Consider the following 13842-nt stretch of genomic DNA (forward strand, 5'->3'; position numbering starts at 1 on the left):
TTGTTTACAAAGTGGAACATTTCATTTCAATAAGGTGATGACTGCACATAAGTACGAGGAAATTAATCGAGCAAATCTCAACTCACGGGGGCATCTTGCTAACCTGCCTGTGGCCACTAGCCTGGGTCCTAACAGCGAATTAACTCACAAAGCCCTCCAGAAATCGGGTGCTTTTACACCTATGGACCTGGGTGTCTCCACGTGCTCTAAAGTGTGGCTGCCGGACACGACGTGGTCACCCAGCCAGGGCCGACCCCAGACTTATCCTTAAGGACCTTGGAGGGGCAGCCCCTGCTAAGGGTGGGCTCCGACCTCCGGACCGTCCCCCTGCTTGGCCTGCAGCCCAGCATTCTTGGCAGCGCGGTTGACAGCTTCAAGAACATCTTCTCACACACGTTCTGTTTCGGCGCGGTCACCACGGGGGTGCCAGGGAGGTAGTGAAACACCAGGGCCAGGGCAAGTCAGCAACAGTCCCAGGCTACCCAGTCACCCCCTGGACATGGGCACAGTGGTTCCCGCCACCCGGGCTCCTGCGGCTCCAAATTCTGGGCTTCTCCTTCTGCAGCGGCTTCTCCTGGGTGTGGACTGCTGTCTTTGATGGAGACCACTCTCTGGTCCCTGCCTGCCTGCTGTCGGCCTCCGCCATCAGACCCGAAGCTTCCTTAAGCCCCACTGTGCCTTTCCCCTACCCTCCAGAGTCTGCATGGGCCTCTAACCCCCTAGCTTGTGCCAAGGCCGGCTCCTTTTCCACCCCCGCGGGTCTCAGCCAATGGCACAGAGGGCCCATCCCCCACTCCGGTCCCCTCTATCAAACTGGCCATGTCATTTCCTTGTAGAGTCACCGGAATTGACAGTTACTATAGTTCAGTCCTTATCCCCTGGCTCCTTGGAGGAGGTAATAAGCTCAGTGAGGGTGGGGCTTTCGTGCACGGCTGAACTCCAGTGCCTGGAAAACATCATTGAATAAATGATTGAATGAGGGAATGAATTCAGAGTCTAACTCACAATAGATTCTCAGCAAATATTTTTTGAAAAGTTGCCGAAAGCTCATGACTTTTGACTATCAATCTAAACCTTTTTTCCTCCTCTGTGTGAATTCTGGGGGAAAAAAACTCCACTTCTGCCTCTCCCTGCGCACCCGCTCTTCCCCGTCGAGGCGAATCATCCATTCAGTCTTTGCACCATCTCCTCTGTACCTTCCCAGGGTGCCCTGTGCAGAGCAGGGGCTTTTACGAGTTGTCTAAGGGATCATCTCTCTAGTGCAGAGTTCTTGCTAAATCTAGAAGCAGCCCTGGTGTTTTTAATTCATCTTCGAGAACAACACCGGGAGAGGTTTCTAAATGACTGTTCCCGCTGGCCGTATTGGCCCTGCTGGGTTGGGGCCGTGACACTGGCCTTGGCTCTGCTTGGGGACCAGCTGTGTGATTCTGGGCAAGTCCCTGGATGCTCTGTCTTCTCTGTGAAGCACGGGTTGGGCCAGGGCTCTCAGAGGGAACTCATCTGGTGTTCCCAGCTCACGCAGGCGACTCCGGGCGGGCCGCCTGGAGTCGGCATCCCGGCAGCTTCCATCTCTGCCACCAACAAGCCCTTGCGCCCCATGTGCCTGGGCTTTCCTGCTTGAGACTCACTTGCTATGCACAGGGAGCTGTACACTATCATTTAAAAATTATTAGACCCGCCAAAAACGTTGAAACAGCACAGCGCACCTATGCCTTTCACCTAGATTGACAAAGTATGACATTTTGCCACATTTGCTTTCTCATTTCTCAAATACATTTCTCATTCTCTTTCTCTTTGTCTGCGTGTGTGTTTTCTTTTTTTTTTTTTTCTTTTTTTTTTTTTTTTGCGGTACGCAGGCCTCTCACTGCTGTGGCCTCTCCCGTTGCGGAGCACAGGCTCCGGGCGCGCAGGCCCAGCGGCCATGGCTCACGGGCCCAGCCGCTCCGCGGCATGTGGGATCTTCCCGGACCGGGGCACAAACCCATGTCCCCTGCTTCGGCAGGCGGACTCTCAACCACTGCGCCACCAGGGCAGCCCCCCCTTTTTTTTTTTAATGAACCATTTGAAAGTTAAAGACGCCATGCCTCTGGACCTCTAAATACTCAGAAATTAACACTTTCTTCACATAACTATAATGTCATTCTCACACCCAGGACAATTACCATCGACGCAAGTGACCTAACATGCCATATATATTTGAATATCCCCCACCTCCATCCCAATGTTTTTCTAGTCCTTCTCCCTTGATCCAGGATCCAGCATCACACATTCAGTTACCCCGTTTTCTTAGTCAACTTGAAGCAGAAACCTGGAGAAGCTGATTATTTTTCATAACCTTTCTAGTTTCTTCTGGTTGTAGCACAGCCGAGGGGTGGTATGCCTCCCCGGGAAGGCTGGTGGGTTGCTCCTTTCTGTAAAGGGTCTTTGATGCCCACTGTTTCAAGCCTCTGCCAATTAAAAACTCATCTACAGCGGAGCCAGGGCCAGAAGCTCTGCTCCAGGGTCCACTGGGCAGTGACATCAATAAACTGAGAAAAGAGAAGCTGCAGCTCTGAACTACAGCCTCCTTGGACCCAGGGAGCTTTGGGGACCGTGAGAGCAGCCTCTTGGCCTCCTCTGCCTTTTAATTAGAGACAAAAAGTTCCAGTGTCTGAAAGCCAAGCGTGGCCCAGACATTTAGAATCAAGCTGCCCATATTCCCAAGTGCTTTGTCAAAAAAAATGAACAATGCTGCTATCTGCCCTGTCCTTACAGAGAGAAGTCTGCTCGGTGCCGTTGCTGAAAACAGGAACCTGCCTTCTGCAAGCCTTTCTTGTTTCCAGCAGAGGAAGTTGTAACTGGTTTAGCAACTGCGCTTCTTGACAGCATGGGCTCCTCAGCACCCGCGCGAGGCTCACTCTGCCACAGAAGCAGCAGCTGACGGAGGGGCGGTGATGGTGCTCCTGGCGGCCCTGCTTCAGCTGCTCCCAGGGGAGACCATGCCCAGCTGTTGAAGGTATCTGGGGGGGCATGGGGGGGCTGGGGCAGGGGAGGCTTCAGGACCCCAGAGGCACACAGCTGGTAGCAGGTGGACTTTCTGGAGACAGATGTGCTCTGGGAGGACAGGCAGAGCCTGGTCCCAAGCGAGGCTCAGCGCCTAACACGGTGGCTGGCACGTCGTGGCTGCTCAGTGATGGGGAACCGCACGGCAGGAAGGGCTGGGAGAGCTGGGACGGGCACGCTCCTGCCAGAGAAGATTTTTTCCAGCCACCGAACATCCTAGCACATAGCAGGCTTCTCACCGAGGGCTCTCCTGCTCGCTATTAGACTTTTTAGCAGCGTGACCTTGGGCGAGACATTTAAACCTCTCCAGGCCTTCATTCTCTCCTCTGTGAGGCGGGAATAATGGTGCCCAACTCACACAGGTATTGAGCAGATTAAATGAGCTGACATATGCAAAGTGCCCAAGCCAGTTTCAGACACATAGTAGGTACTCAATAAATGCTATCAGTGTGGAGTCAGGACGTCTAAAGGTACGTGGAGCCCAGGCAGGTGGACATCACAATAGTGCTTCTAGGAGTGTGGGAGTGTGGATCTTCTGTGGGAAGATGCCAACGAGAGTGGATGATAATAAGCCACAAGGATCCAAGCAGGTGGGCTGTGTACAGGGCAGGAGCAGTATTAAAGGAAGGGCAAACATGCGAGGCACATAAAACCTGAAAACAAGATGTGAGGAGTAGAAGAGATCTGGGAGAACCAGAATCCCCTCAGGAATGCGGCACACTCCACATCTTTTTAGGTTCTTAGATGTCCAGAGAGCCTGGTGTCAGGGAAATGACCTGGGTTTTGGCCTCAGACTGTCCTGAATCGGGGTTATGCACGCAGAGTGAAGGGAAAGAGTCTGCCAAGCTGAGTGGCAGGGGAGGGGTGTTGCATGAAAGGTTCTTCTCCTGCACTCCTCGGCACAATCCTGTAAGATTACGATGATTATTTGCTTTTGACAAATGAGAAAATGAGGCTCAGAGAGGTTATGAATCTTGGTGATTCATCCAAGTCACACAGCTGGTGAGAGCCTCTGAGGGCTCCAAGGGCTGAGGTGGGGAAGCGGGAGCCTTACCTCAGTGAGAGCAGGTGTGGGAAGGACGAAAGTTTGTCTTTAAAGCAGTGCTCCTGTCTTAGGAGAAATAACACCCCATAGATGCAAATCGTCTTTCTGTAGTTTGCTATAAGGTGCCGCAAACTGGGGCTGTGGTCCTTTTAAAACTGGGGAGGTAAGGCCAAATCAAAGTTCTGGCAAAATCTGGTGCAATCTATAGTCTCCAGTTGGAAAAATGCTATTCAAGAGTGCTTAACATGCTCTGACAAATATAATAGTAATAATATTAAAAAACGATTGCAAGGCAGACCTAGAGACACAGATGTAGAGAATAAATGTATGGACACCAAGGGGGCAAAGCGGGGCGGGGATGGTGGTGGGATGAACTGGGAGGCTGGGATTGACACGGATACACTGATGTGTATAAAATAGATAACTAAGGAGAACCTGCTGTATAAAAAATAAATTAAATAAACTTCAAGAAAAATAGTAATAAAAAAACAACAAACAAACGATGGAACAGACAGACTGAAAGCTATTTAGACTACCTGCGTCTTAAACGGATCTAGAATCAGGGAAGCAAGACCAGGGAAGCCCATTGTTTTAATGAGCTACATCTGGGCCAGCGTTCTGGGTCAGCCACCAGTGACCTAACTGAGTGACTCTGGGCAAGTCGCTTTGCTTCTCTGAGGGTTAGTTCTTTCCTCGTAAAAAGAAGACCAGCTTCCGTGTGTGTCAGTAAGAAGTTTAAATCATATACAGTATGTAGGAGATGCTAAATACTAAAGAGCAGCTCTTAATATCATTCCTAACCCAGACAATTAAAGTCCCCCAAGTTACGTGTATACCCCTAGGCAGTAAACAGTAGCAGACTGTGTTAAACATGATGGGTCAAACTGCACAGCCGATGACCTGGACACTCCTTCTTGATTTTTCTGAACGCTTATTTCTAAGTGTTCCTCCATCTCATATAAGTGAAACAGACAGGGGATGGGTAGGTTTGTATTGCACTGAAATCATTTTCCTATTACAGAAAAAATTTCCCCACGCTGAGCTTCGAGTGCGGGCGATGTATTTCCAAGGGGAGTGGATCTTTCTTAAAGACTTAGAAATGATTCATTTCAGTAAACCCCAATCAGCTTCCCGCATTAATAGATGCTGCTGGGTTTTAATTTTTCATTTGACATTCAGCAAGAATTTATTTCCCCCAGCTCTGAAAGAAGCTGGAGCTTAAAATTCTCATTACAATTTTCCGGCATGTGAGGCTAGAGCATTTGGTTCCTGTCAGCCAACCTGAGGGCCCTGTAAGCACATGTATCCATCCATCTGCCCACCCGTGCATCCATCTCTCCTTCCCTTAATGAATATGCGTTGAGGCTGTACTGTGTGACTGACTTCCTCCCTCTCCTTCCTCCCCAAGAGTTCCAGAGGAAATAAGTACACTGGGTCCGAACCACTTCCTCCTATCTGAGAACCACGAAGGGAGGGGTCTCATTTAATTACGGTAACTTGAGCTACAGACAGAAACTGTGTGGCCTCAGAGTGGCTCACTATTTTTGTCAAACAGCTTTGCAAAGTCACACTTCCCTCCTTGGCACCATCCAGGCAGCTGGGACCATGGCCGGGGGGCTCAGGGTTGGGGAGGGGGGGAGGGAAGGTGGGGAGACTCAAGGAGCTTCAGAAGAAAGTGGGAGTCGTCCTCCCGACTGTGCTCAGGGGCAGAGGGCCACCTTGAGAGGGTCAGGCTGCCCCTGAAAGCACAGCCCCGCCTGCCTGCACTGTGCTGGGTACTTTGTAGATGGTAATTTTATCCACTCGACTGAATTCAGTGAGCGCTTACTATGTGCCAGGCACCTGCTAGGTAATGATTTTTCATTGAGCAATATAATAGACATGAGATCGTGTTCTCAGGGAGTTTATAACCTGGGGTTGTTAAAGAAACAAATACATAATGACGAACTGTGGCGTGAGCCACGAAGGGGACCGAGCCCAGGACAGAGAGCAGAGGGGAGCCAGTTGTCACTGAAGTCTTTAAGTTTAGTTCTCATGTTAACCCTGGCAGGCGGCCGCGCTCTTTCTCAAAGTACAGATGTGCCATCTCCCCTACTCTTCCAGACCTCCAGACCTTCCAAGTCACATGGACAGTCAGCTAAAAAATTACATCCTCTGAACAGAACTTTTAAGCACCCAGGGTTCAGGACCCACTTCCCAACATACTACTTTATCAATATGCCTATTGGTCCATCTACTGAACACCTGTGATGTACCTGACCCTCTAGCACACAAGAGAAGTGCCGTGATCTTGTCATAAAAAGGGGTCGATTCAGCTTTATGGAACCGTCCGTCCATTTCCTTATGCCTCAGAGCAGAGTACTTAAGAGTCGGGCTCTGGAGCCAGATGCCTGGGTTCAAACCCTGCCTTCTCTTTTACCAGCTTGGTGATAAACTCGGACAAGTGCTGTAAACTCTCTGGCCTCGGTTTCCTCAATCATACAAGAGGCATAATGACAGTGGCGTGTCTCTCCCGGGCACAGTGTCTCCTCAGTTTTCATCTATTCCTTGTATTTCCTTATGGAACACCTACTGTGTTCCAGCTCTGAGTGAAAACAGACTTCTGTCTTCACAGCACTTGCAGTCATTCATCAAACAATCACAGAAGTGACTGTCAGAATCATAATCTACTTCAGGGGCAATGCAGGTGACGCCGAAGAGATAAGGATGGAACGGTGAGCTGAAAAAGAGTAGCTCGGGGGTCCTCACCCCGGGCACCTGTGTGTTTCGACGAGTGATTCACGCGGGGCTCAGCACATGCAAATGCCGTTAGGAGGCAAGATATGAATTTTCATCTCGCTCCATAAGCTTATGAGCCTTGCTGGTGGTTCGTGTGTATGACCCAAAAGCAAAACTAAGTCTTGCTGGGAAAAGCGATGTAATAGAGGAATCACTAACTTCACGATCCCTGGGCCCAGGTGTCCAGATGCCCTCCTCTTTGTAAGGAGTCCTGCATTTCCCAAGCATCCAGATTTGAAATGAAAGGAAAAGCCTATTTCATATTCACTGTTGTCCCATTCTGTCCAATTGTGTATCTGTGTGATCTACCATCAAAATAATTGTCTTTACGACTGTTTTCTCATTGCCAAGGATTATTCTCATTGCCAAGGATTCTCATTGTTAGCTTATAGGTTATGAGGGTATCCAAGACCTGGCCTGGGGCCTGAACCTCATTTGTACCATTTTTTGTCAGATGTGTTCAGTGTCCAACAGGCTCACAGACTGGAGGTACCATATCCCACCAGCCCTGGGTATTGGCTGTGGCGGGGGGACTCTGAGTATGAAAAGCTGATCTAGAAAAAAAAGAAATGGGGAAATTTGAAATTTTGCTTTCAATGACGTGTTAAAAGCCATGTCAGGAATGACTGTATTGCCCACCTCTCCGTGCTGGACACCGCTTCACATGGATCCCGTAGGTTCGGGGAAAAGGCACTTGCTTGTAGCAGTTATTGCCAGCAGACAGTTGAGCCACAGAGAGCCCCCCGCCCCTGCCCCGCGATGTGCTCGTTTTGTAACACCTACTCTCTAATCCTTACTCGTGAAAAATCCAGCAAGGCAGATATGGTTATGCTCGTTTTATAAATAAAAACAAACAAAAAACAGTGGAAAGAAGTTTAGTGACTTCCTAAGAGGTGAAACTGAGATTTGCCCCAGCACCAAGAGGTCCCAAATCTGGCTTCTTCCTACGACATCCTAAAATGACCATAAACTGTTTTCTAGGATGCATCCACCCTGGTCTTAGGGTAAAGCCAAGCCTCCCTTTTATCCTGAGGGCATATGGGATCCCCTTCCGGACACCCGAGGGTGGAAGGGGCTCGTAGACATGTGGGTCAGTGCTGGCAAATGGGCAATGGCTCTCTGTGGTGGACAGGGTGCTGGACAGGGGGTCATAGCACTTATCCAAACTTACTGAGCGACCCTGAGCAGATGGCTTGCCCTCTCTGAGCCTTTTCTTTGTAATGTGAGGGCACTCAACTGCTCTGTTTCAGTTGGTGCTTTATGATATCCTAGCATCAGGGAGTCCTATCAGGAGAAACAAAGGGGCAAGAGTGCTGAGCCCCCAGCCTCCAACCGGCAGCTTGCTTTGATCTATTTTTCATGTTGAGCTTCTGGGGCAATTTTGTTAAAACAGGTTTCAACCAGCAGACTGTATCGCAGCCTCCTTCTCCATGGAGTGTCAGGAGGAGAAGGTGGGCCTGGGGGGCAGGGAGGACACATCTGTGGCTGCACCCGCCCGGAGAGGAGAGCAGGGAACGATGTGGGTCACAGGGGTGGTGCACCTGCCAAGCGAGGTCAGGATGTGGTGGGGTGCCCCCCGGAAATCCTGCGAGATCCTTGGCAGGGGAGCCAACTGATGCTAAGGCCCTGTCCCAGCTCTTATTGCCCCTGGTGCAGAAGGCAGACCACAGGCAGCCCTGAGCAAGTACCAAGGCAGTTGGGCGGATACCCGGGACCACTCACGGGGCACGGGGCAGGGGGTGGGGGGCATGGTAGTTGAGGCAAAAGGGCTGTGAGCCATTGTGTGGCCCAACTCTTTCCCCATCATATTTGAGAAGCCGAGGCCCAAGGAGGGGAAGGACTGCTCAAGCTTGCACGGTGACCTAGCTGGCCACCCAGTACCCCCAAGGGATCCAGCGTGGGTAAATCCGTAGCTATCCCATCTTACCAAACTTATCTCTGCTTAAATATGACCTTAATTTAATCCTCAGAATAACCCCTCAGGGCATGTGTTAATATCTCAAATGTCTGCATTTGGAAATCGAGGATCAGAGACGTGCAATAACTTGCTAAAGGACACACAGCCAGTAGGCCAGGGAGCTGGAATCTGAACTCAGGCTTGCTTGCTTTGAAAACCCTCTTTGCAAGGCACCCTCATTCTTCTCTAGTTCTGCTTCTGATCATAAAAGCAATTCAGGCACATGGGAGAAAAATCGGGACATTTTAGAAAGGAGTAAATACGAAATCGAGAAATTCACCTATAAAATCACTACTCAGAGAGAGCCCTTGGAAACATCTTGGCAATGATTTCCTTTAATATTTTTCTACATATATGCATATGCATGTTAAAGTTTTATAAAATTGAGATAGTATGAACATGACTAGTTTTGTTTGTTTGTTTTGGGTTCTTTTTTTTCCCCCATAGCATTAATAGTTCTTTAAAACAATGCTTTGAAAGGCTGGAAAACATCCCACACGATTCACTCCTGCCCTTCTGATCATGCCAGGCGACCTAACAGTGGCCATGATAGCTGAACCTGAGCAGGCCCTAACTGGCTTCTCTCTCCTGTCTCTCCTGCCCCGCCCGCCCTTCCCAGCCAGATCCCCAGCCCTAGGCTTCCAAACATTGCCACCTGACATCCAAGAGACCCCTCGGGACCTCTGAGCCCCCTGGACTGAAGTTTCACCCTAAAGTTTATGGTCCCCGAAGCTTGCTTTGATGACCTTTCAAAATCACTTTCCATTGAGTTCTTGGGTTGGACCAGAGGGCAGAGAAGCAGGACAGCATTTCATGGTCAGTTGAGAGCAGGGGTTTTGGGGTCAGGCAGACCTGGTTTAAAACCCATCTGTCCTCTTACTGATCGTATAACCTTGGACACGTTACTTAATTTATGTCGCCTGTAGAGCAGGGCTGCTGTGAGCCACCCAGGGGACGAAGGCTGTACAATGCCGAGCCAGGTGCCTGGCAGAGGAAGGGCTGAGCACCTAAGGTGGTGGCAGTGGCTCTGACATGACTGCTGCTGTGGGGCGTTGGATGTGACGGGAGAAGAGGGTTCCCACCCGGGCCATCTGCTCCCACACCTTAGAAGCAGGTCACGTGGGTGGGCTTTCCGCTGTCACACTCTGTGGAAGAAATACCTAGGGCCAAAGGGAGGGTTCCATCCCTAAGTAGGTATTCACATTCCGACTGTCGCCAAGGTTTCCCAACTGTCCCAGACCTGCCTTCTTGGTTGGGGCTCCTCGAGCTGTCGCCCCCTTGCCATACGATGAAGGGGTTCAGGTTACTTCCTTTCCCACAGCGAGGCCTGGTTTTTAGAAGCACAAAGTGGATAAGATGCACAGAGCTGTCCTGGGATGCTGCCCTGGGAGTGGAAGGCTCTGAGAAGTCTGAGCCCCTGTGTCCACACGATAACACAGAGCACGCGACAAAAGGATCTCTGATCTGGTCAAAGAGAAACCAGCTGGGGACGGCACAGCCCACATTCCTGGGACCTCTCCATGCCAGGTGTCCGCTCAAAGGGTGGCCAGCCATTTGCTGAACAGAGTCCCTCGAGGACCTGGCTTCCAGTGGAGACGGCGGCATGGCCCTGGGAAAAGGACGTGGGCTCTGAAGCCAGGAGGGGAAGGTAGGCCCCTGCATCCCTGGTCTCCGGGGCTCCAGCCCCAGGTGTGTGGGCAGGGGAGCTAACTGGCTGACCCCTACACAGAGAAGGTGAGCTGGGAAACTCTGCCTCCTGGGATGCTGGGAAGATAAAAGGCAGTGGCATCTGCTAATTGCCCACCAGGAGGTGGGCATACAGCACACCTGAACTGCCTGGCCTGGATCCTGAGGGATGTAAAGACAAGGCTTGGATTCTGTCTAATGGGACTTCATAAGAAAGTGACAGTGGGTCTTTTCTCTTAGTAATAATTTTCCAAAGGTCACTGAGTCTTGATTGCTAGAATTGAAAGGGATTCAGTGGCTCTCTCTTTGGAGATCACCTTTTCCACTCATCTCATTTTTAAGAAGAGTAAACTGGGGCCCAAGGTCATGCAGAGAAAAAGAAGTGTTGATCCAAAGACTGGGGGAAAACGAAGAGGCGGAGGCCGGTTTCAATCCTCTGACATCACAAAGAAAAGGGAGAAGGAAAGCAAGACTGTTCACAGCCAATGTTAATTAACTCATTTCTCTGTGGCTCTCTCCTTATTGTTTCTAGAAGCATTTGTCTCTCATACCCTCGCTCCCACCTCCAGCCACTGCATAAAACTGTCACAGATTAAATCAGATTGTTCAGTCATTTCATTAGGGAGACCCCAGCTCTCAGTCTCTGGAGGCACTTTCGCTCTTCTCAAATCAAAGCCTCTTTCAGATGAGTTCACTCCTACTTGGAGTCGGTAGGAAGCCAGCGAGCAGACCTCTAAGGGGCAGCTGGACCGATGAGCTTTTCTGAAAAGCACGGGCCGGATACGGTGCTTGCAGCCCAGCCCAGCCCCTGCTCACAGCTTGCGCCCACCTGCCAGACAGAAACAAGGAGAGGACCGAGAACCCGGGCTCCCAGCCTCCACTCCACTTTCTCATCTCGAGACCGTGGGTATGTTTCTTTCCTCGGATGGACCTCAGTTTTCCCATCTGTAAAATGCAATTTTCAATCTTTTGTCTTGTTTTGTTTTTCTGTATTGGGTTCCCTGAACTCCTCCAAATAGCACACAAATGCCAGAGAAGAATTATAAAGTTGTTGGACAGAGAGGTGAAGTTAGAATTCACTTGGATAGATAACAAAGTCTCTCCCCACGACTTTTCTGGAGTTGTTGATGTAGAGACCAGTGCTGGACATGATGGCTAGAGGCTGTCGCTTGGAAGTGGCTTGGGGAGAAGACGGAGTAGGCCGACGGCTAAGACAAGCTGCAGAGAAGGGGCCTGGGATGCCTGCAGGGGTGGGAGCTCACCTGCCTATTGGTGCTCTGGTCGGGGGTGAAAGGCACAAGCCCTGGGGTCTAGCCGATCGTGGAGGCCAAGCATCAGGCTGCAGGGAGCAGAGTGGCATTGTTCTAGGAGTCAGGTGACGGGGCGGGCAGTGAGGACCCTTGGGAGAGTGAGGGGTGAGGCCAGCACACATTTCAGAGTCATGTCCGCACGAGAGGGCTGCCAGGGCCTCTCCTCCACCTGTCCTGAGAGCTTTCTCTAGAGGCCTGAAGGCCTTGGTGATAACAGAGAGGGAGGCTGAGGGACTGGGGAGGCTGTGGGCTCTAGAAAGGCACTGGGAGCAGGACGGAGGCAGCAGGTGCCTCTCGAACCTCTGTGCATCTCATGTGGGGCGCTGGACCCCCAGGCAGTCTGCTTGCTTCGCTCCTTCCCTGGACCAGCCTCAGGTGGGGCCCCAGAGGCGGTGGCCTTCCCTGTCCTCCGGGTGGGACCCCGTGGGCCGCCTTCCTCCGGGCACTGGCTCAGGGTCCTGCACAGGAGACGCTGAACTGCAGGGAATGAGGTTGCCAGTCCCTCCACTGCTGTGGTTCCCCAGCACTTTTGGGGAGCACATTTCTGGGAGTGCCTACACCAGAGCAGGGACCGGCCAGGGACAAAGAAAACTCGTCCTTGCCCCCTGGAGCCAGGGTGCTGCTGTTAAAACATGCCCCGCCTGCAGGAAGGGCCCTGACCTTGCATCAGGAGGGGCCTCACCCTTAGACTATCCCCATTGTGTCCAGTCACAAAGACCAACAGGATCAGAAGACAGGACTCCTCATTTGAGCATGTGGCCCATTCCAGCCACATGTTCTGCAGTGCATTATGAGCTTACAGTTTTTGCAAGTCTTGCCATTATCTTGGGGACAGCACAATGATACTACAATCTCTTGGCTTGAGTTGTAAGTGATAAACTGTCCATGTAAGTAGTTAAAATAGATTAACTTTCAAAGAACACTCACTCTGGTTTTCCTTGTTTCATAATATACCAGGTATCCCCTCCCCCCAGCTAGGAAGCGGTGCAGATCTCCCTCAGCCTCTGAAAGGCCTTGCTTTGAGAGCATCCATCTTTCCAGTATCTGAAACTGTAATGCATAAAGGAAGGATGTAAGGCCAGGCTGGGGGTTGGACTAGCTGACTTTGGGACCCTTTCAAACTCATGAGGCATTGATCTTAAACTGGAGACAAACAATGGGGTGGAATGCAAGTTTCCCAGTGGGATGGACACCACCTGGGGGATTCTGCCCCATCAACTGTCTTTGTCCCCAGGAGACAGGAATAGTTCTGTCTAAGGATGTGGCCTTCTTCGCTGTGCCTCAAGCAGCCTGGGAGGACACGTCTATGCTGGAATCATTTAAGTCCTTTTCCAAAATACTTATACAAAGACCCAGAATTCAAGCTTTTCTCACTATGGACTAACAGAAAACACACAGTAAATGGCAATAACCTACAAGGATTTTATGCCGGGTCGTGTTCTAAGTGTTTCACAGGCTTTATCTATTAACGTTGCAGCCACAACCCAACGTTGTTTTATTATTATTCCCTGAAACAGTCAGGAAAAGGTCGAGAACTTGCCCGAGGTCACCTAGCTTGCACGTGCAGAGCCAGAATTTGAACATTATGGAACAAGCCGGAGACTTAGCATCAGCCATTCAAATCCCAGCTCTCCGGTTACACGCTGTGTGACCTTGGGCAAAATCCTTACCTTCTCTGAGACTCAGTTTTCCTTTCTGCAAAATGGGGTTAGGGATGCAGAGATTCTATGATGATCAAAAGTAACAGCAGGTGTCAGAGTGCTGTAGCAGCACGGGAAGCAGGCAGCCAACAAACTGTATTGTCAGGGTTTTTCACTTGTCACCGTTGCCTAGAGCATGTTGAGAAACTCCAACAGAAGAGAGAAAGTGGAAACAGAAAGTACCCTCTTCTCACCCCCTTTTGGTTGTGGAGCCACATAACTCCTGAGTTTTAAGAGCTCCAAATGCCAGGACCCTGAGAGTTGAGGGTCAGGGCTCAGGAGAGCCAGGGTGGGGGGATCTGAAAGGCACTCAGTCTGTCACAC

The 13842-nt window shown here is 50.7% G+C and overlaps 2 protein-coding genes across 3 annotated transcripts in view; one reads left to right on the forward strand and one right to left on the reverse strand.

Moving 5' to 3' along the window:
• The window catches only part of TG (thyroglobulin), a 242803-nt gene that overhangs the window by 54238 nt on the left and 174723 nt on the right, over positions 1 to 13842 (reverse strand). The gene's annotated exons all lie outside the window — the stretch shown is intronic.
• Positions 2864 to 13842, forward strand: part of SLA (Src like adaptor) — a 34248-nt gene continuing 23269 nt past the window's right edge. The window contains exon 1 of one of the 2 annotated variants that reach the window (XM_029222960.1): positions 2864 to 2995. The gene's annotated coding sequence lies outside the window, so the exon portion shown is untranslated. The remainder of the gene's footprint in view (positions 2996 to 13842) is intronic. The other variant, XM_029222961.1, reaches the window with a different exon arrangement.

Source organism: Monodon monoceros, unplaced genomic scaffold, assembly GCF_005190385.1.
Source record: "Monodon monoceros isolate NGI ecotype Baffin Bay Population unplaced genomic scaffold, NGI_Narwhal_1 Super_Scaffold_14, whole genome shotgun sequence".
Classification (NCBI taxonomy): domain Eukaryota; kingdom Metazoa; phylum Chordata; class Mammalia; order Artiodactyla; family Monodontidae; genus Monodon; species Monodon monoceros.